Here is a 22,781-nt window from a genome sequence, read left to right on the forward strand (position 1 = left end):
GCTGAGTCAGCAAGAAATCAGGCAGCCTACAGAAACCTTTTTATTTGCTATCAGGTTTTCAGAGTTTCAAGCCATTGAAATGTATTGAAAAAATCTGGGAGGCAACTAAACCATGCAAATTAACCTTACATCTGCTTTATGCGACTCTTGAACTTCCAGATTTGTAATTCCTTATCTGTGGCTGCTCAAACAATTTTCTGGTTCATAATGCTGTCTGTGCAATGGTAGGAAAGGAAAGGGGATTATAGTCTCTGGTACATATTTGTCTAAAAGTACTTGAATTTTTCCAGTTATAAAAAGAATCTTTTTCCCCTCTTGTGGGAACCCTTGAGAGCTAGAAATTCTACTTTTTGAGCTTCATATCTATACATACAGATTTTGTGGAAAATGATTTTACAAAGTTCCAAGTTGTTAAATATTTTTAAAGAAATATACATTCACGTACACTAAAGAGGACTAGAGATATACTTACCTCTGTGTATGCACACATACATATAAGAACTCACACGTATATATGTTTAGATATACTGTATACTGTTTTGTAATTATATGCAATTATAATGTAATAATGTATAACATTTATTAAGCAACTACTTTGTGCCAGGCACTCTGTGAAGGTCTTTGCATATAATGTTTCACTTATCCTCATCACAGCATTATAAACTGATTACTATTATTATACCAATTTACTTATTGAGGAAACTGAGACACTAATAGCAGAAGTTAATTGCTCAAATTTATATAGCTTTTAAGTGGAAGAGTAGGATTATAAACACAGGTGACCTAGTTCTTCTACATTGTGTGGGAATAAGAATTATTTGTGAATATGTGAGTGTAATAAAAATGTAAAGCCTAGAGGTTTAGTCAAAATTGACTAAATTCATAAACTGAGATACAGAGAAGATAAATGTCTTCCAAAGGTTGTACAGCTAGCCAGTTCCCAAACCTAGAGTATGACTCAGGTAGCATTCCACTATAGCTTGCAGAGTTGGCATCATTAGATGATGTCATAAATTGCAAACCAGGTAGGGTAGGAAGTGTCTTTTATGAAAATTATGCAATAGATATCCATATTTTTTTTCTAGTGACATTTTCCCAGCTGAGATAATTTTTAAAAATAGGTAAGTAAAATATTTTTTATTTTTAAATTTTCTGTTGATGTTTATGAAACAGTTTGTTTTTTACCACATGTAGGGGCTCCCATACAGCTTCATGGTTGGTATTCAACAACTTTTCCCCGCTCTCATTCATTATTCAAACTACTTCTCTCTACATGTTGTAAAAATACTTTTTGCCAAGACAGTTAGATCTCCAAAATACTACCCTCAGTGGAACATCTTAGTATTTACCCTAGGGGAATTTTTTGGCTTTCACTCTTCCCTTCCTTCTTTGAGTTTAACCCCATGTTATTCTGGTCCACTTACAACTTTTTAACTGTGCTTCCTCTCATTTCTCTGTGAGCAATTCTTTAACAAATATTGATGTCTTTCAAAGTTCAGTCTGTAGAATCTTACTTTTCTTACTGTATAAACACCCCATAGGTGAAGGTGATCATATCTCCTATAATAAGTGTATATTTGGATAATTCTGTATGTGTTTGAGCATTTGTGCACACATTTGAAAGACAGAGAAGGCCAGTGAGCTTCAGATTCCATTTGTCTACTGTATTTTCTCACAATTGAGGCTACAAAAACACTTAAATTTGATAGTAAGAGGTGTCTCTATAGGGATGTAACACCTTAGCTGAGAGCTTAAGCCTGGAAGGATCCAGTTATGTGAATGTATCTGACATAAATTTTTCAGTTTTATTTTTTAATAACTATCCTCAAGTGGTACCATGGTAAAATTTCCCGCTAAAAGTTCACTAAACGACTAGATTTAAAACATTCTCTGGTCTCTCTTGGTTTTTAGACCAATCTCACCTTCCCATTTAAGACTTCGACTTGCTACAAGTTAATGCTCAGTTTCAAACTCAACAGCAAGTTTTCCTCCCTTACCTTTCCCACATCCAGCACAGACTGGACTTACTATGGGCTGCAGAAAAATGGAGTTAAGAAGAGATAATTATGGTCTGTCCTTTATATACCTCCTTCTCCTACTTCTTTAGGTACTAGTTCCTCTTGTTTGTTAAGGCATGAGAAGGAAAAGGTAAAATGTCCAATATTTCCTTACTTCCGTAGGCAGGACTGCAGTCTTTTCCTTGCTTGGATATAACTATTCTACTCCTTGTCTGTGAGCTCCAAACACCATGATAATAAGGTGTTCATTTGTGTGCAGCTCCCCTAGGCATTGTTACATTTGTAGGTTTTATCTCTTAGCTGGCCTTCAGCTGATGACCTTCGTATTGCATTCCTCTAATGCCTACATCTTTGTCCCTTTTTTGTCCCTTTATTCCCCAAATTATCAGGTGTAATGACAAGACTATATCCTCCAATTGTATCTGTCCTTGTAGGTCTGCTGAACCCCTGCAGAATGCTCCTCTATACACTTAGAAGAGAGGTTCCTGGCTCCCTCTATGTCTTACAGTCTACACACACACACTCTCTCACACCCTCTCTCGTTCACTCTCTCTCTCCCGCTTTTGCTCTCCTTCCTATTCTTCTTTCTTCTGTTCTGTTAGCACAAGACCATATAAGTAAGTCCTCCTAAGCAAAGGCACAAAGAATGAAAAATGTTTCCCCTTATTGAAGGCTTTACCAATTTTTAGAAGCAAAACTCATAGACCTCATTTCCATGTCTTCAAAGTGGGAAAGGCTCACTTTCTATGAACAAGAATCTTCCCCAGACACCAATCACATTCTTATTTGGCAATCTGCATTCCATAGTAATTGGTGGGGATGAGTAGGGTCGACACATGTGCATTCTCTAACTTACACCTCTCAATAATTCCAACTTCTGGTGGCTCTCTGAATTCAAAGTGTGAAGTACTTAAGGTAGTTTATTCTCAGCTTAAGCCACAATTATAGAACAACAGAAGAAATCATCAACATCTTGCTACATTTTTATCAGTAGAAAGATAACTCATGGAAGATAAAGTAGTAGTTGCAAAAGCCCTGAAGTAGAGAACTCATGTGGCATTTTAATGAAACACTCTAACTTCATTTTTGACATTTAACTGCTGACAGTTTTCAACTTCTTCCCCCTTCTGCAACACAACTTACTAAGCTGATGAGAAAGACTAGGTATTCCCTCCTTTGGCAACAGCCAGAAATTCAAACCATGCAAACTCTAGCCTACTCACAGGAACGCTCACTCCAACGCTATCCCTGAATCACAATAAAAGCCAAACTAGTCTCTTCTTTTGCTCAAGCTGACACTTTTGGACCTGTTTGGGAGTTGTCCCTACTTTCTAAAGAAAGTTTAATTATGTGAGTAATAAACCTTTTCATACCTTCTTAATTTTTTTGTAAAAAAATAATTTTTTATCAAGGTATAACTGACATATAACATTATATTAGTCCTGGGTGTATGACATAAGGATACGACATTTGTATACAGTGCGAAATGATCACCACAATACGTGCCCCCAGTTTCACGCCCCAGAGGAAGGAAAATCTGTACCTGAAGCCGATCCAGAGAATAATCCTTACGATGGGACGTTATGTGGAGCTCAACGAGGACATGCCTTGGAGGAACATTATGGGCCTACTGGGCATTGACCAGTTCCCAGTGAATACGGGCACCATCACCACTTCTGAATATGCCCACAACATGCAGGTGATGAAGTTCAGCGTGAGCCCCAGTTGTCAGGATTATCTTGGAGGCCAAGTACTTGGCTGACCTGCCCAAGCTGGTAGAGGGTCTGAAGCGGGGGGCCAAGAGGCCCACGCTACAGTGCAGTGCATCATAGAGGAATCAGGTGAGCAAATCTTTGCGGGGGCCGATAAGCAGCACCTGGAGATCCACCTGAAGGACGCGGAGGAGGGCTGTGTCTGATTCCCAGAAATACGACCCAGTTGTCTTGTGCCGTGAGACCTTAAGCGAAGACTTGAACGTGCTCTGCTTGTCCGGGTCCCCCAAAAAGCACAATGGGTTGTACATAACGGTGTGGCCCTTCCCTGACGGCCTGGCCAAGGACACTGAACAGGATGAGGTTTCCACCTGCCAGGAGCTCAAGCAGCAAACTCGCTACCTGGCGGAGGAGCACGAGTGGGATGCGGCCGAGCCCCGCAAGAAGAGGTGCTTTGGACCCCACGGCACCTGCCCCCAAGTCCTCACCGACACCGCCAAGGCCGTGCAGTACCTCAACGAGATAAAGAACGGCGTGCGCAGCTTCCGGGGAACTACCAAGCAGGAAGCCAGTGTGTGAGGAGAACCACCTGCGTGACATGCGCTCTGATGTCCACGATAATGAGGCTGCGCGCAGACGTCACTGAGCGCGGGGGCGGCCGGATCATCCCCATTGCCGGGCCGCGCTCTGTCTGCGGGGCCTGCTGACTGCCCAGCCCCAGCTCCTGGAGCTCGTCTTTCTGTGGGAACGCTTGTTTGGAACACGTGGTCGGTGGCATCTATTCTGTCCTGAACTGGAAGCAGGGACACGTCTTTGAGGACTTCCAGGTGGCCGGAAGCCCCATGTTTGTGGTGCAGGCCTACGTGCCTGAAAACGAAATCCTTTGGCTTCACCGCCAAGGCGAAGTCCCGCCCAAGCCAACAGCCGGTCTTTCCCCCAGTGCGTGTTTGACCGATGGCAGATCCTGCTCAGAGATCCCTTTGGCAGAACCGGCAACCCCAGCCAGGTGGGGGCTGAGACCGACGAGCAAAGAGGCCTGATGGAAGGCATCCCAGTCCCGGCCGACTTGCTGGATAAATTGTAGGCGGGACTCGGCGCCGCACGGGCTCCCAGCCGCGATATCCACCACAACAATAAGCCTTCGCGTTCTCCTCACGACTCCTTGAGAGAGTCCAGACAGCGATGCTCCGTCTGACAGATTTCTGGAGCGTACTCTGGGCCATCACTCAACAGGAACACGTGATGCCATTTCTTTTGATGTTCATTTCAAGATTTCAGAGGCAAGAGAAGTGCCCTCGCTACAGGTATTTATTTGGCTTGTGGAGCTGAGGGAGGGGATGGGATACCCGATACTTTGACTTTCTGTTCCTCAGAGGGAAACTCAAGTGCCCCGCAAATTTTAAAAATAGGCGCAGTAAGAGGTTTAATTGCGTAAATGGACCATAGGGGATTTTCCCCCAGAAAGAGGGAACGAACAGGCGGGTAGACGTTCTCTTTGGACAGAAACTAGAAGGTAGGAAATCTTGTGCAGTGTCACTGTAAGCACCTCCAGCTGCATTAGTGCCATTGGAATAAAGATATGGTACTGACTGTGAAACAAATAAACAAAAAACCCTCCTAATTGAATGTGGCGTAATACGTCTTAAGAGCCTAACCAAAAGTTTTGTGGGAGGGTCCATTCCACCGCTGTGGGGTGAATAAAATCATTGGCACTGTGAGGAGGATGGCCAGACAGTGACCACCACAGGAAGGTCTTTGTTTTAATGCTTTTGCTTGTTCACTGGTTTTGTTGCCTGCTGGCAAGCGTGAACTTTTAGGGGTTGCCTGCTGGCTAATTTGTGCTTTGAGCTGTGTTGCTTTGTGTTGCATTTACTGAGCCCTCAAAGTTTCTCTTACAGATTTAACTGATCTAAGTTGAAAGTGTTGATAATTGGCATTTAGGGACAGTAATATGAAATTGGAGGCCTCCTTCAAATGGCTGTAGTTATGTGTCTTGGCTGGGAACTATCTGTGCATCTCAGATTGAATTATGTGTCTTGATTCTAACATAAGCCATAATTGACTCTTATCCTGTGACCATGATTGTGTGTCTCAATCTGGCACTCACCCCCACCCTATAGAGTGCTTAAGGGAGAGACTGATACCCTGTGCAATGTGCAAGCCAGTCAGTGGTTTCCCATGTGGAGGAAGAGTAGTCACTGTGTAGCACGCTGAGGGCCACACTCCTAAAACAGATGGTTCACTACAACTTTTAAAAATGCCTTTGCCTATATTGCAAAAATATCCTTGTACTCCAGGATATAGGGGAAAACACCCATGTACCCTAGTGACACAGCTAAGGGGAGGGGATATTCAAACCTGATTTCAGTTGGGGATCCTTAATCCCACTAAAGCTACTGTTGCCATGGGAGAGGCCTCTAACCCTATGAGACTGATTTGCAACTCTCTGAAGGAAGAAACTTGTAAGTGTGAGCAGGATGTAGAGGACTCCCTGGAAATATATCCAGTAACCACCAAGAAACAAACAAAAAACTGAAATGTGCCACATGTGCCGAAATGGAAGTTCAAACTTTGCTGGAAATCTAAAATTTACTGAAAGAATTTCTACAACAAATAGATAAAAGAGTACCAATTAAAATTTATGTATCTGCAGCATAGGTTCTGAGTTAAAGTTAGCATTTGCTCAGATGCACCAACTGGAAACATTTCTTGCCTTTTATAAAAACTGAAGCTTAAATTTCATTTATCTCTGGGGATCCCACTAAATTTAAATAAGGTATCCCTTTACTCTTAGAGAAGTTGTAAAATATAAAATAGAAGAAAAAAAGGTATGCTTCACCTTAACCATCAGAACTATCACTTTGCTTAATTTCCCATGGTAAGAGTACCCATTACCCTAAAATACCCTGGAGTGGGCATGGGCATTCTGAACCTGTTACAGCAGGCAGGTAGCTAGATATGAGCAGAGAAATGGTGGAAGGGGCCAGGTGGCAGAAATCTTGCATCTTGTAAACAGCGGGGGGGTCCCCCGGCAGACAAAGAAAAGCAGGAACCTCCAGACTGACAGAAAACCACATCTTTTGGGTGATAAGTGTCCTGGAAGCAGACAAACGAAGGTGGGGAAAGACGGGAATCTCCTACATCTGAATGTAACCTGTTGCTCACTGTGCTCTCATTACAATAAAATTAGCCTTACAGATAAGAAGTACCCATCATGCACTGACACAATGACACTTCTGATCTAAGCTAAGTAAGGATCTAAGCTAAGTAAGCTCCTCCCCTTGGGAAGATGGAGCTGGGATGAAAATCAGGGAATATGACCCCCAAACTCCTCCTTCCCCAGTGAATATTCTGCCCCTTCATTTGTATGCCCCTCATAACCGGCTTGCCAGAGAAACCCAGGGCCGCAGCTCCTCACCTGTCTGCCTGTTCTCCCACTGAGAGCAGCATGTTCTTTACTTAAATAAATTCTCACTTTACTTTCTTAATGTCCCTGCTTCGTCTCCAAATCCTTTCACAACAAAGCAAGAACCTTCAGTTCACTGGGAACAAACCAAGCAGTAATAAATTAAAATTAAATGAAGTCTTTGGTACTCACAATCAGACTTTTAAAATGGAACCCCATCACAACCTTACATTACAAAATGTTTCTACATTTTGGGCTTGAGAAACAGATGATTGAGCATTGTCCTTTTTGCTCCACCTCTTCCATTCATCTTCACTAACAAACTCAGGATGACAAAAGAGGAAGCAAGGAAACAGCCCATGAATGGAAGGGCTGAGGTAGATGAGGTGAGAAAGGATCAGGTCTTTAGTGCCTTGAGTCATCCTTCAGTATCATCATTTCAACCTTAGAGGAGCTTATCCTTACTCCTTTAGTAATACAGTTGTCCCTCAGTATCCACAAGGGATTGTTTACAGGACACCTGTGGATGCCAAAATCCACAGATTCTCAAGTCCCTTATATAGAATGACATAGTATCTGCATATAAGCTACACACATCCTCCTGTATACCTTAAATCATCTCTAGATTACTTATATTACCTAATACACTGTAAATACTATGTAAACAGTTGTAAATACTATGTAGATGCTTTGTAAATAATTGCAGGCACATGGCAAATTCAAGTTTTGCTTTTGAGAACTTTCTGGAATTTTTTTTTTTTTTTTAAATGTTTTCAAACTGTGGTTGGTTGAATCTATGGATGTGGAATGCCCGATTGACTGTAGTCTGAAGAATCTAGATTTGGATGAGGCTTGGATTTGGGGAAAATATTTGAGGTGGTTACTGGGATCTGCTGTAGATAGGAGGATGGGGGAAGGGTGAGAATTCCTAGGAATATCAGGGAAGTAAAGGATTCCTTGTTCGAATTTATCTTTGCAAAGGGTAATTTCTGAATGAGTGGCTGGCCTGAGGCTATTCTAACTTTTCTACTCAGCCCAAGAGAAGATTATAGAATTTGGGGAAGGTTCTGTTTTTGTTCAGCTGTCCTGTCTGTGATCAACCTCTCTTTATTCTAAACCATTTGAGACTCAGCTTGATGAATTTAAAGAGAAAAACATTTACTTTAAAAAAAAAATACAGTGCTAAAAACTAAGTACAAAAGAAATAGCTGCCAGTAGAGTAAGATTCAGGTAAGTTATCTGCTTTAAACAAAGTAGCACATTTTCATGCAACTGTTTATCTATTTCCAGGTTCTGAGAATTAAGATATTAAATTATCCTACCTGAGTCACTGTTTTTTGATGCAATAAGTAATAGAGCAAATAGTAAAACATGCTTTTAGTTTTACAAATAATGTTTCTCAAAAAGAAAATCTTACTAATTTTATTTTTGTGTTCTTAATAGAACACATGGATATGATTTGGTTGTCACTCAAAAATATTTAATTAGTGTCTACTACATTTATGTTCCAGCAAAAAAAAAAAAAAAAAAGTATGTGAGGATAGAGAGAGAGGAATATTTAGGAAAATAAAAAACACAAGGTATGGACTATGATCTATATTCCCCAAATAATTTTAAGTTCTCTCCCTGTTTCTCCAGAGATGCTGGATGTACATAAATTGTAGCTTGTGTAACTTTCTCACAGCCATCATATTTTAATAAAATTGATGGTTTATTATGTCTTTGTCCTAAGCCTCTGAACATGTTAAAAGACAGATACGATTGATTTCTCCTCTCTGTATCTTTAATGCCAACCTTGTGTTTCTAAATGATGGAATCAGTAAAGATTTGATAAAATAGGTGTTTAGTTAATATGAGCCAATAAGGAAATAAGAGCCTATAAAATGGAAACATATAACAGTGTGTTAAGAGAGGAAATAAAAAATAGTTTACATAGATTTTTGTTTTGAAACCATTAAATTTATTCTCTTTGATAATGCATAAATGATATCTAGGTCATCTTGAGTTGGAGAAGTCCCAGTCCCTTCATAGGTGAGATGTGAGCTTTGAACTAGGCCCTGAGGGAGAGCCGGTATTTGGGAAAAAAATAAGATTATATTAGTACCTATAAGTTCAGCACAGAGGGTCATGTGGTTGGAAATTATTTAATCTGAAAATACTGACTCCACCTTCTAAAGAATAACCGGATGTTTTCAAGAATGGAAAGATTTGGTAAGATCCTTGTTTACAGATATAAAACAGGAATTGCCAATTGATCTGGCAGTTGAAACAATCTGAAGCTTCATCTTTACATTGGAATTTGCATCTTGAGCCCAGATATCATTGCAGAAACAGCTTTAAAATTTCTGTAGTATGTCTTCACATGAGTAGCTTGCAATCCAAAGTGTACCCTATTTTGTTGTTGTTAAAATACACTGTCATTTTATCAGTTGTTAGTATTGAAATGTTAAAATCAATGACAGTTACCTTTATTTCATCTCTGAATGTAATTTTCAAGATCTATTAATTCTTCTCTTTCAGTATTTGGTGTTCACTCACTATCTCAGGGTAGCATTAACTATGGCCAGACTAAGACACTTAAAGTAGTACTTCTCATAGTTAATTGTGCATATAAATGATCTGAAAATCTTGGCAACATGTAGATTTCAGTTCAACAGTTCTGGGTGGGTCCTGGAATTCTTCATTTCTAAGAAACCTGTAGGTTTGTTCGTGCTATTGAGACTGGGCCACATGTTGAGAAGCAAGGCTTTAAAGTCTTACCAGTGTCCCCACAACTGCAACCCATATGTCACTCCAAATTAAAAAAACAAAAAACAAAAAGACAATCCATGAAATAAGTCTAAGGGCATACAATAAAATTCTGATTTTTCTCATATTTAAAAAAAATGTACTCTCTTGGAAATTGCAGAATTCAAATTCTAATTCACACTTATTTTGTTTAGGTCATTTATCACTTCATGTGCCTCTTTGTAAGAGCACCCTATTTGGTATTCAATCTTTACCTCTTCCTACAAAACTTTCCTGAAAAGTATGTGACCAGTATTACACAAATGAACATGAATCAAATGCTAATAAAAAAAATACAAAACTTAAAATCTTTACTTCCTTTTGGTTGCAAACAAGTTAGACTGATAATGAAAGCTCTCCATCAACTGACTTCATCTTTTTTTAAAATTTATTTTCAACTGCGTTGGGTCTTCATTGCTGCGTGTGCGCTTTCTCTAGTTGCTGCAAGCGGGGGCTACTCACTGTGGTGGCTTCTCTTGTTGTGGAGCACAGGTTCTAGGAGCGTGGGCTTCAGTAGTTGCAGCATGCGGGCTCAGTAGTTGTGGTGTGCGGGCTCTAGACCACAGTCTCAGTAGTTGTGGTGCACAGGCTCAGTTGCTCCACGGCATGTGGAATCTTCCCAGGGATTGAACCCATGTCCTCTGCATTGGCAGGCGTATTCTTAACCACAGCACCACCAGGGAAGTCCCCAGCTGACTTCATCTTAAGTAACTGATATTATCTTATTTTCTAACCTAAACATTTTCTTTCATCTAAGTTAGTCTCCAAACTACTTCTGAAAAGATGTAGAACTTATTGCATGCTCATTTATTCACTCATTTATGTATCAGCAAAATACACTGACTCTTTACTATGTTGGGTGTTATTTTAGGCTCTTGGGCTATACTGGTACACAAGAAAGATACAGTTCTTGTTCCTGTGGGATTCAAAGTTCAGCAGGAGAACTGAAATATTTTTTAATACAGAGGTAAATTATTGCGTTTTTGTTTTTCAGAATTCAATGAGATTTTAAATGAATAGAAGCTACTGTAATTGGGGCTAATGCATGTTTCAGCAAAGGCTTTCATGAAGAAGAGACCTTAAATTAAAATCTGAAGAGTAAGCAAGATTTAGGCAGATGAAAGGTGAAGAGAATATGTGTGACAGTCTGGAGATGAGGAGAATCTGAGCATGTTCAACAGAATGAATGCCAATGTAGTTAAATTACAATGAATGTATTTGAGATGGTGTGAAAGTTTAGAGAGGTGGGTAGAAACCAGATCATACAGGGGATGAAGGCTGTGTAAATAATGTCTTTATTCTAAACCTTTAATCATACTCTGTCCACTGCTTGGACTGTACTTGTTTTGCTCCTGTGTCTATGCTAATTCTCATTCTCCAAGTCCCATCACCTAGAACAGAATCATAGTGGTTAATATTTATTAAATACTTATCATTTGCCAACCCCAGTGGGAAGTGTGTCACATACAGAATCTAATTTATTTCCTAACTTTAGTATACACATTGGCTTTATTATTCTTTTTGCAAGAAAGTTATACATAGAGAGATTGAGTAGATTATCCAAGATTATATGTGGCAGAGTCATGTTGCAAATTCAGGCTGTCTAATCCACAGATTGTTTAACTACTAAGCAATACTGACTCTTTTAAAAGATATTTTATTCCATTAGCCTCTGCTGTCTTTTTAAAACTCAACTGAAACTCTGGGGTTCTTAGTTTTTCAGATATATGTGGTCCCAGTGCAATCCACAACCTGACACTAATTTCTGTCATGTAGACATTATGAAAAGAGTACTCAGACCAAACAACATTGCCTAGTATAGAGCTAGGTCCACAGAAGGCATCCAGTTAATATTTTGGGGTAAATGTCTCAGTGACTATGTTTCAGATTAATCTCTGGTTTAACTTTACTGTGGCCATCCAGAGACACAGTTTCCCTGAGTCACTTCAGACTAAGCTGGGACACAAAGAAGGTAACACTTGTTTGTTTTAAATGTACCAAAATCCACAGTGTTACCCCAAGAACCCTACTATACCTCCCGGTGAAGGAAAAAGAGACCGAAGAGTGAGTGGCTCTTCATTTAATACAAATATACAAGAGTGCACAGTTTTCCACCAGGGAAATGTAATAAGCTTAGTAATCAGTGGAACTCGGAATTATAAAAACTTGGATTCCAGCATGCCCAAGTATTCAGTAATAATGCCAATTAATCTTAACACCCATTTGTGAATTGGGATAATGGCATTTAGGTCCAGCCTTGCTAAAAAAAATATGTAATTTTGGCAGAATTCTCTGTGCCCTCATTTGGGTATCAATATCAAGAGAGAATCTATTATATATGAACCTTTGCTTAAATAAAAGAGCTCTTGAAAATTAAAAATCATATTTATGAGCGTAATAGAAATGATTTAACCATGAGTTAATATCTAGAGACTCTTGAATTGAGATTTCTCTTCCATTCTTTAAATGGCTTACAAGCAAAGGAGCTTAATTAACAGAAACACATGGCATAACATTTCCTGTCTACTATTACTGGCATTCAGTGAATATAAGGAGAAAAGTTCATAGTTTGTTCAAAATCGTGGTTCTCTGAACTAAGATGGTGGTAATTTATATCAAATGAGGAATAGTAAAGAGAAGATATTTTAACATTCTATGTCCCAAGAACGACTTTTCCGTTAAATAGAAAAGAAGTGCCCTGAGTATTGGGTCTGTCCATTGATACATTCATTGTTATATAAAAATTGCTTTATTTTTAGTATGTGTGTTTGTGGATGATATTCTGGTCTTTTGAATTTCTTTTATCTTTTATATTCAAGTATTTACTTGCTTTTCCTCTTATAACTTCCAAAATGTATATTATTTAAATTTAAATATTAGGATAATAGTATCAAATTCTTCTTCCATAAAGAAAAATAGAAAATAGACACTGTTTAAGTTGTCAGAGTTTGTGATTGTATTATATTAGTAACACAGTCTGAAATCTGTGTTATTTGCAAGGTACTAAGGTCATAGTATCATGTTTGTTGCTCTTGACCATTAAACTGCCTTGCCTGCAGCTATAATATGTAACAGTCTAAGGAACTAGACACACATACCTGAATGGTTGCTATTGCCTCTATGTACTTCTGCCATGAGTTAGGACTTGTTTAGCTGTCTATTTGAATCACAAATATGGCTCCCTTTATATGGTTATTGCATCATCCATTCTTTGTTGGAAAGTTGCATTTACATATAAAACTTTTCTGAATCCAGCTTGCTTTGGTTAACTTTCCTTCTGTCCTCTTTGTGTTACACTCTTTCACCTCTATCTAGAGAAACAAGGTCAAGGCATGTTCTCGGATGCCTGTTCATTAACAGCTCTGCGGGTGATGCTCCTAGAGAGGTCTGATGTGTTGTGTGATGTTCTCATACAAACTATGTTAATTTTTGATCAGTGATTATGAGTTTTAATTGTGTTTAGGTAACTGGAGGTTTGTTAAATAGGCCTCACTTTGAAATGCTAAGTTGGAGCAGTGAATCTTAAAACTAAGGAATCCCCAAACTTCTTGTGCTTTATTTTTGCATATTAATTCCTGAAGAGGAAAAACTGGTAGATTGATGAGTGTTTATGCAAGGCTACAAATGTGAATATGACTATAACTCTGTTATTTTTTCTTTTAATAGCATGACTGTTCTTTTGTCTTATAAACTCAACTTTTAAAAAAGAGTCCCAAGAGGGATAGAGAGGAAGGGGAAGGAGTATATATCTTAACCAAGTTTGCTTAGCTGATATAACCCAAAATTTGGATTCAGAACTAGGCAGTCTGACTTCCAAGCCACCATACAAGTTAGACTGCTCCAGAAACTCTGGGTCTTCTCTTTGATATAAATACAGGCCATTGCCATGGAAGTAAACATATTTTTCTTTCTTTTAACTTAAAATAAAGATTTTCATTTTGTTTTCAACATTTAGACTTTTTGCATCAAAATTCTTAGTGACTGCTTGTTACTGTTTTTATAGTATTTTTATAGTTTCTTCTTGTTTCCATCACTGGTAACTTAATCCCTTTGCCTTTGCAAAGGCAAAGGGATTATGCACAAAAAATCACCTCTTTTGCCTCTTCAAACACTTTCACTGCAGTCTTCTTTTTCGTGCTTCTTGGAGGAAGAGAAAGAAATGATACTGCTTTTTCTTGAGATAAAAAAAAAGCAGTATCTTGTTTTCTTTTTTTATTTCTTCCTCACTCCATCCTATTATCTTCCTTAGGAAGAATTGCTGAGTCCTTTGATAAGTAATTTTTGTTTTAGTCCCCAATATCCTATCGCTATTTGAAATGGTTTGAGAATAGTGACTTAATATAGCCAAGAAAAATTCTTTAGCGGTGCTTTTTTGTAATTTCTCTATCTTTCAAGAGAGTATTATTTCTCTCTCTGAAGTTGATTTTGACCACTTGAAAGTCCTAATGCCTAATTTGTTTTTTGTTTTTTTTTTTTAATTTAATAGTACAAACATCAAAGTTTCAGTAGAGTATGTAGTGAACAGTAAGTCACCTTCAAACCTCTGTTTCCCACCCAACCAGTGATTTAAATTGTTTTCATAAAAAACGGCCATATCTACCCTCTACTGCCCCTTAAAAGTATTTCTTCTTTCCTCAAACTATATTAGGGATTTATTTGGTAACAGTTGTCTTCAATTATGTATGTAGTTTGATTGGAATAGAATTCCATCAGATCTCAGCCAAGCTCCTTTATGAGATAATTTTTCTTCAAAATGTAATGCACTAAAATTTCTAAACAATAACAGTTAAATTTAACTGTATCAAATACTCTTTTTGTTTCTTTAAGGTAGCCTGGACAAAGATATTTTAGGATTTACATCTAATTTCAGAGTTGTACTCCGTAGGAAATTACTAAATTAGTTTAAAGGAGTGGGTCAGGAGGTCAGGACCAGTCAAGGTGTTAATATGTTCACAGATTTTACCAGGCAAGTTGCCAATATTCAAGTTCCTTAGGCAGGACTCATAGGGACTCTTTGGAGCTACAATGTAAAATACTTGAGTGTATGAGTTATGTAAAGATTCTAAAAAGCTTGGCTTTTGATCTCATATTCCCAGAAGTTGAATAGATTTCAGGGGAATGATAGTGGTCAAAAACTGGTGATTCTGAATTAGAATTAGATCGTGAAGTATCCTTTGTTACACTTGAGAAATAACTGGGTGGTATGAAGCTGGAATATGCAAAAACTGCATATTTCAAGGGCTGTCTTTCCCCTAGAGGGTACACTTTGTTAAGGTCAGTATTCTTACTACCTGTGTTGTTACCCAGGCTTAACACAGTCTGATGGCCCCAGGCTTCAGCTTGGTGTAAGGTAAGGATTGACCTTAAGAAACTGCAGCTCTATCCAAAGATTTAGTTTCTTACAGACCAATTTTGGCTTCTGCTTCTGCATGACCTTGAGCTATCTCTTTGAGAGATCCCAGGGCTAGATGAGGCTTCACATATGACAGGGAAGTCTCATTAGGGCACTCTGTTGCATTGTCAGAAATTAGAAATTCAGACTGTAAGTGTATGGACTACTATGGGAAAAAAAAAAAGAACTTTAAAGAAAAAATGAGATTCTAGCTCGCAAAAACATTTTTGTCAATTCTATGCATAACTATTTGGTCTGAAAATGAGCTCAGGTCAGCATATTAAGGTCTTGCCATTCACAAGCATGGTGCTAGACACTGAAGAGATAAAAAAGCAAAGGCATAATTCTTGATCCCAGGTTTTCAAAAATTTGGATCTTTGTTTGTTCTTGATAACTCCTTGACTGGGATTTGACACTAAGTTTATGCCCTAAGTGAAAAAGAAAGGAAAGAAAAGGGGGGAGGAGGGGAGGAAGGGAGGGAAAGGAAAAGGAAGGAATGAAATCAATAAGCGATATATCCATTACAGACCTGAAAGTTGGCTGTGCTTGCAGAAAAGACAGTGGATATAATTTGCCCAATTCACATCTGTTTAACTTTAAGCATAACATAAAGAGTAGAGTTCTCTGGTTATTTAGTGATGAATTTAATAGGAAAATGCATTGTTTTCTCGCACAGTAAAGTTTTAATAACTTTGGAGAGTGTATTGGTGATTTAGAGAGGCAGCAACTCTCATTAAAATCTGTTTTTAATAGAATTATCATGTACTTGAAATGGTATGATAGATTATCATCTTCAGTAGTATTATTTTAAGTAAGAGTTATATGACCAAAAATATCAGTAAGGCTCATTCTCTGAGACCATAGGAAAACCAAGTCAGTATCCCCATAGCTACATCATATTGATCATTCATTTGATTTAGGGAGAAAGAAGACAAATATGTTAGTGAAAGAGACAAATGAGTAGTGTGCCTGGCCAATTCCTGACTCATTTACAAAGGAAGCTAATGTAACTCTCTTACTCATTTATGGGAAATATGATAGATCTGATTATATAATTTATGCCTTCTCTCAGATTTTGTGCACCCCACTAATTGTCTCTTCCTTTCTCTTCTCTACTTTTTGCTCAGATATTTGGCAGTTATTATACTTTTTGGAGATTTTTTTTTTTTTCTTTTTAGGATGTTAGTATCAATCTTTTGCCTACATCTAAACAGCATACCTATAAAGAAGATCCCATTTTTAGCCTTAATATTTGCAAGTTACTTGAGAAATAATATAAGGGAAAATTAAGCATTCACCCACATATGTCACTGTAGTTTTAACATTTTACTTCAAATTGCATAATCAAAGCCTATCACTATATTTTGCTGCATAGAGTTAAAAATAGCAAATAGATTGCTTTAAATGGATTTTTCTTTATCTTGGAGCTTTGGTGCAATAAATTATTTTAAGTAATATTAATTTTGACTGGAATTATAAATCATAGTTTTCTAAGTTAAATACACTTTAAAACTTTAGTTTTACATTTCAGGATCTATACATAATATTGTGAAGTTTCTGGTGTGAACAAAGACACACACAGAAACACACACAAAACTCTTAAAAGTTTATAGACATCAAAAGTGTGCTTTAAAATATATGTGTAAATTAGTTCAAAATGTGTAGATTAATTTGCTTTGAGATACATTTGTGTTTAAAATTTAATGTGAATAATGCTTAGCTTGAATGCGTGTTGTGTTTTGCTTAGTACAAACATTCGAATTATCATATTAAACTGAACCTAAGCTTTTAACTAGGAAAGAATATGCAAACATAATTCCTAAATTTGTTGAAATAAATGCACTGTTAACACAAATTTCTAAGAAACTCATATACAGTATAGTTTATATTTTCGTTGACATTAATCTAGACCAGTGCTTCTCAAAATTCATTGTACATATATGAATTTGATAAAAGCAGAATGTAACTCAGTCTGTGTGGGATAGGACCTGAGATTCTGTCTTTTTAAGGAGTGTGCATGGGGTGCTGCCACTGATATTCCATGAACCATGCTTTGACAAGCAAGAATCTAGTTCACAGACCATATGGGAAAGGTATATTTGATTTTTTGGATTAAAATTTCAAGAAAAATACTTCTTTTGCATGATCTAATATATGGATTATATATTCTAAATCCTCCCTTCTAGACTGCCTTTCAGAAAGCTCTAGATGTGGTAACCTCTGAAGAGGTATAGGCAACATATGCACATGAGATTACTAACTTCTCTCTGCCTCTGCTTAGTGAATTTGTTTTTGTTTTTGAAAAATATAGGGTTAATCTGATCCTGGGTTTTAGGATTTAGGAAGCAGTTGACTACTATAGTTAAAATTGCTGTCAGCCATAGGCATAGGTTTCAACTTCAGCTAACCATATTTAAGCAAGCATAAACATTGAGAGTCACGGTAGTGCTTCCAGCCAAATTAGAAATAGAGTTTAATAGTTAATATCTCAACAGGACTAAACTTGTCAGAGAATATGGGGAATTTGCTTTGACAGAGCAAGCTTTGGAATTTTGTTTGTGGTTTATCACAATCATAATCATTCTTACACCATACAAAGAAAATGATTTTAGTAGATGTGTTAAGTATGAAGTTATAATTAATATGTAGGATTTTTTTTCATTTTCTGCTTTGTCATTTGATTTTCTAATGAAGAGACAAAACATCCAGGGTTCTTCATACAAGAATTCTTGATAAAAATGGTGAGAATTTTCTTTCATGATACCTAATGAGAAGACAGTATATTTAATAAATTCCATTTGATTATAGTAATTTACATTTGTTCATTGGTCAAGTTAATGAAGACATACTTGGTCATTTTACTAGAATTCACAGACCTGTGAACCAAAGTGAGACACACAGTTTGTTCTAATTAATCATTTAAGCAATGGATTTTCTTCCAGTACACTGGATTTAAAGAGATTCTATATATTATCACTATATATATATAAAATTATATATAATATTATAATCCTGTGTGTTATGTATATGATTATATATAAAACTTATGTTGTATGAGAAATATTTAGCACATTGACAAAAATATTGCTACTTGAGACTATAGTTAGGTCTCACTCAATAATTTTATTTCAAAATAATAGCTCTTTGAGAGATTAACAATGAAATGAACAGTAGAGCAGAGCAGAAATGTGCAGATCATTGACCTACTTTCCAGGCCTATGTGACTTAATTGTTAGTAAAAATATGTCAGTAAAAATACTAACATAGCTGGGAAAAAGTGGATGTTCTTGTGGAGAGTTGGTCAGTGACAAAATCTTAGATAAAGGAGAGTAACTGGGATAAACTTTGGCATCACCCACCCATGTCTCTTGGATGGAATCTTAATCAATAACATGAAGACTCTGCACACAGATATTCTTTCTCCCCTCCTCCATTCCCACTCCTCTTCCACCTACCCTCCTGTTCATGAGGCTGTCTTAACTGTGAGATGGATGATGACTCTCTTAGCTTGCTGTCACTGAACATTTGATACACCTGACTCTTTTATTTTGATTCTTTGCAAAACAAGGGCATTTTTATCCAGCCTCCCCTTGTAGATCTGACTAAAACAGAAAATACACAATTCACATGGACTTGAGTATTTTAGGTCTTGTGACAACTTTTATTTTTTATTATGAAATAACAAATAGATATTACAGTGTTCCATGTGGAAATCCCAGATTAGGTGCTAGGCTTTGAATACCTGCATGTAACTGAACACGTAAAGTGTCTTTGAATTCCTTGTTCAAATTGTGCAATATATATATCAGAAGTGCAATTAAAATTATTCTTTTTTATAATATACCTTCCATTTTAATAAATACAAAATTACAGAGACTTGTCTCAGTACTGGCTTTATTTGTATAATGAGAAGCCACCAATTTAAAGGCTTTTTTTTATAAGGGGCATCCAGAATACCTATGAATAGCTATACTATTATGAAAATAGCTAAAATAATCAGAATGTTTAATATACAAGTTTTTAACATATACACAAAATACTTTCTACATTTTGGATTTTTCTTCCCCAAACACTTTATCAAAAAGTAAAATTGTGTCCTGCTTTACAAGACACAAAAAGTTAATGAAGAGACAATTGACATAACTAAAGTATAGCAAAAAACTTATTCAGTATATGTGGTGTTCTAATAAAGTCACATTTTATATTACATTTTAATATAATCAGGAAAACTTAAAGTGAATTAAAGTAGCTGGGGAAAAAAATGACAGAGAGACAGCAATAAGTACTATAAGCAAAAATGAAATTGTCAACACCTATTTTAATAGTTTTTCAAGCCTCAAATTGCAGAATGCAATTTTGGGGCTGTGTGTTTCTGGGGCAGGTCACTGTCATATGGAACAGCTGTTTGGTTATATAAACTTACCATTTGACATCGACAATGAAATGCTGAGACTGATGTTTAAACTTCTTTCAACACACTGTATAATAAACTGAGATACGAGAAGTCCTACTAACTTAGCAGAATCATTCTAATGGTGTTCTTGTATCTTCGATGCTCAATTCGCCATCTAACCATTATTTTTACTTTTCATCTGGCTGAAAAATCAAGGAAAATTTCAGTGAAAGTTATGTAGCATTTATCTAGAAGTGTTCTGTAGTTTCTAGTGTCTCCAGTCAATGTTGGGAATGAGCACTTGCTTACCGATGTAGGTAATCTTATTAATATAGTTTTGATGGTTTAAAAAATTGGTAAAACTAGGTTAATTAGTAAAATTGTAAAGTCGTTATAGTTTTTACCATTAGCACCACACATCTCCCAGAATTTCTTATTTCTTCAGCCTTTACTACCCTTTTGTGCTTTTGTCCTTCAAGAAAACCAAACAATTTGTAGTGTCAAAGTTTCTCCTGTTGGGGAAAATAAAAGACACCTCAAATACGCGTGTTATTTTTTCAGTCTCATTGCTACTTCTCAAACTTTGTTCTTCTGTACATGATTGCCAAAGAGATTTTTGGTGTCTTTTGTCTATATCTCTTATCTCTCTAACACTGGTATTCCATCTCCAGGTAGAAAATATGATTATGACTCAATTGTAGTATATTTCCCAAAGTAAATAATATATAACTAGTATTTATCATTTTCTTATGTTTCCTTTTATCTTTGTGCAACAATTTTCTTTCCTATCACCACGTCATTTCTTCTCTTCTTAATTGCTTTTGTTATCCATGCTGATATCAGAGGACAGATATTAGAAGATGATAAATGCTGGAGTTTTTTCAGTGTAACATTTTGCTAATTCACATATTAATTGGATATTAAATTATTCAAAATTGACTGAAAATTTTCTATATACAATATAACCCTCATGAAGAAAAGGTAAATTTAACTTTTGACACTATCTGGATAAGTTTTCAAAGTTGGCAAGTCTTTACTAACTGGAGGAACTCATAATTTTAATTAACATACTCCTCTTAGATTTTACTCCACTCTACCTCATTCCATCTTTCTTTGTATTTTTATTTTTTGGAATCATGGACTGTGATATTTTTTCATTGGTTTGTCAGTTTTTATTCATAATGTCTACAATCTCTTATGCCATTAATTATATATCTTTATCTCATAAGTCATATACTCTTACAGAAATCCAGTAGATTTGAAAGTATTCAAAAAGCATTTTTGTGATTTCCTTGCATTTATAAATACCATGATTCTTATGTTGAAATGCTAAATACTGTAGTTCCATAACTAAAATGTTAAAACTTACTGTTTTCCCATGTACTTTAATTCACTTTTATTTAGGTTTTTTTGATTCTGTTAAACTGTAATATAAAATGTGACTTCATTAGGAATCACATTTATTGAATATATTTTTACTAAAATTTAGGTATGCTGACTTGTCTTTTTAACTTGTGTCATATAAAGCAGGACACAATTTTAGTTTTTGATAAAGTATTTAGGGAGAGAAACCAAAACTTAAAAAGCATTTTGTGCATAGCTATTTCCCTAATAGTGTAAAAGATATTCTGGATGCTTCTTATAAAAATAGTCTCTAATTCAGTGGCTTCTCATTATACAAATAAAGCCAATACTGAGACAAGTGTTTTTAATGTCCTATTTATGAAAATGGAAGATATATTATTTGAGAGATGAGGTAAGACAAAAAGAGCTATTCAAAAAGAAGATGTTCATTCTTTTACAATATCTACTATTTAAGTGAGAAAATTTATAACGCCAGTCATAATACACAGTGTTGACTGGCATTGCTAAGTATATACTGGATGTGTTAGTCAGGATTGTCCTACTGGAATAAACAAATCCCAAATTTGTTAGTGTAACCCAAGAATTTTATTTCTAGTTCATGTAAATCCATTTCAGATTTCCTTGATCATGTACATTGTGGGCAACCCTGTCTAGGCAGTGATCTCAGAATCTAGGGTCTTTCTCTCATGAGACTCCCCTTTCTCTCAGTCTTTTGTGTTCAGTAGTGTGAGTAGGGAGGACACATGAGAGGGGGTGAGAGATATTATAAGGTGTGACATGCCTGTGGCACAAATCATTTTCACCTTCCAAGTCTCATCTATAAACATGAGGACTGGGAAAGGTAGTCATTTTGCTTCCCCGAATGGAAAAATTTAAAAAATTTTTAAAAAACATACCATGGGAAGGGGACTGATTTTTGCATCTGGGGATGTTTTGCTAAGAAATACCCACTTAGTTGCAAATAGACCCAAATAATTTTATGTAAGAAGTTATTTAAATTGTTGTTCCTCAGAAACTTGAGCAGTGTGCTGATATATTCTCCCCATTCTCACCCACATCATCAATGAGCTATCCTAACTGCCAGCCTTCTCAAGATGGCAGCCCAGAGGGACCAGTGCACCTCCCCAAGATGGCAGCTTCTGGGGATGATTGTGGAGGCCACAGTCCAGGGAGTGGTTACAGTGAAAGCTGAGTCTCTGGCCCCAAAATTCTCCTGCCCTGTTCTAGCTGTTCAGGAGGGTGGTGAACCCCATGTCCTAAGCCCAGTATGTCAAGGCATCTTACTGTGGCTCAGTACATAATACTTTGTGAAGATTGAGGAGACAGCCCTCAAGAAAGGCCACTCCACTTAGGCCATCTGATGATTGCTCTGGAATGAGCTGATGAAGACCAAGCCTTCAGTTTGGATATGAAACAAATAAGGGAAGGGTAGCAATCACAATGGATGACAGACCTAGGTTTCATAGAAGTCTTGGCATGGTTGGAACAATGGAGAGCTCTAACAGGGTTTACTCTAACAGGAGTAAACTGGTTTTCACTTGAGTGTAAAAAAAGTAAAATTACATGACCTTAAGTAGGGAGCAGAGGAGCTCAACCTAGCAGCAGATTCTATAAAGGAGATTTAGGGGATTTTGTTCACAATATGCTGAAGCCATCTCATAGTGACTGTGCCATAAGCTTTATGAACTGGTGTAAATATAAGATGAAG

At 36.8% G+C, this 22,781-nt stretch overlaps 1 pseudogene; it reads left to right on the forward strand.

Annotated features, from left to right (window-relative positions):
* The first annotated feature begins 3,504 nt into the window (after positions 1-3,504).
* LOC132364422 (elongation factor 2-like) lies at positions 3,505-4,814 on the forward strand (annotated as a pseudogene).
* Positions 4,815-22,781: the final 17,967 nt, after the last annotated feature.

The sequence above is a fragment of the Balaenoptera ricei genome, chromosome 4 (assembly GCF_028023285.1).
Source record: "Balaenoptera ricei isolate mBalRic1 chromosome 4, mBalRic1.hap2, whole genome shotgun sequence".
In the NCBI taxonomy this organism is placed as follows: Eukaryota; Metazoa; Chordata; class Mammalia; order Artiodactyla; family Balaenopteridae; genus Balaenoptera; species Balaenoptera ricei.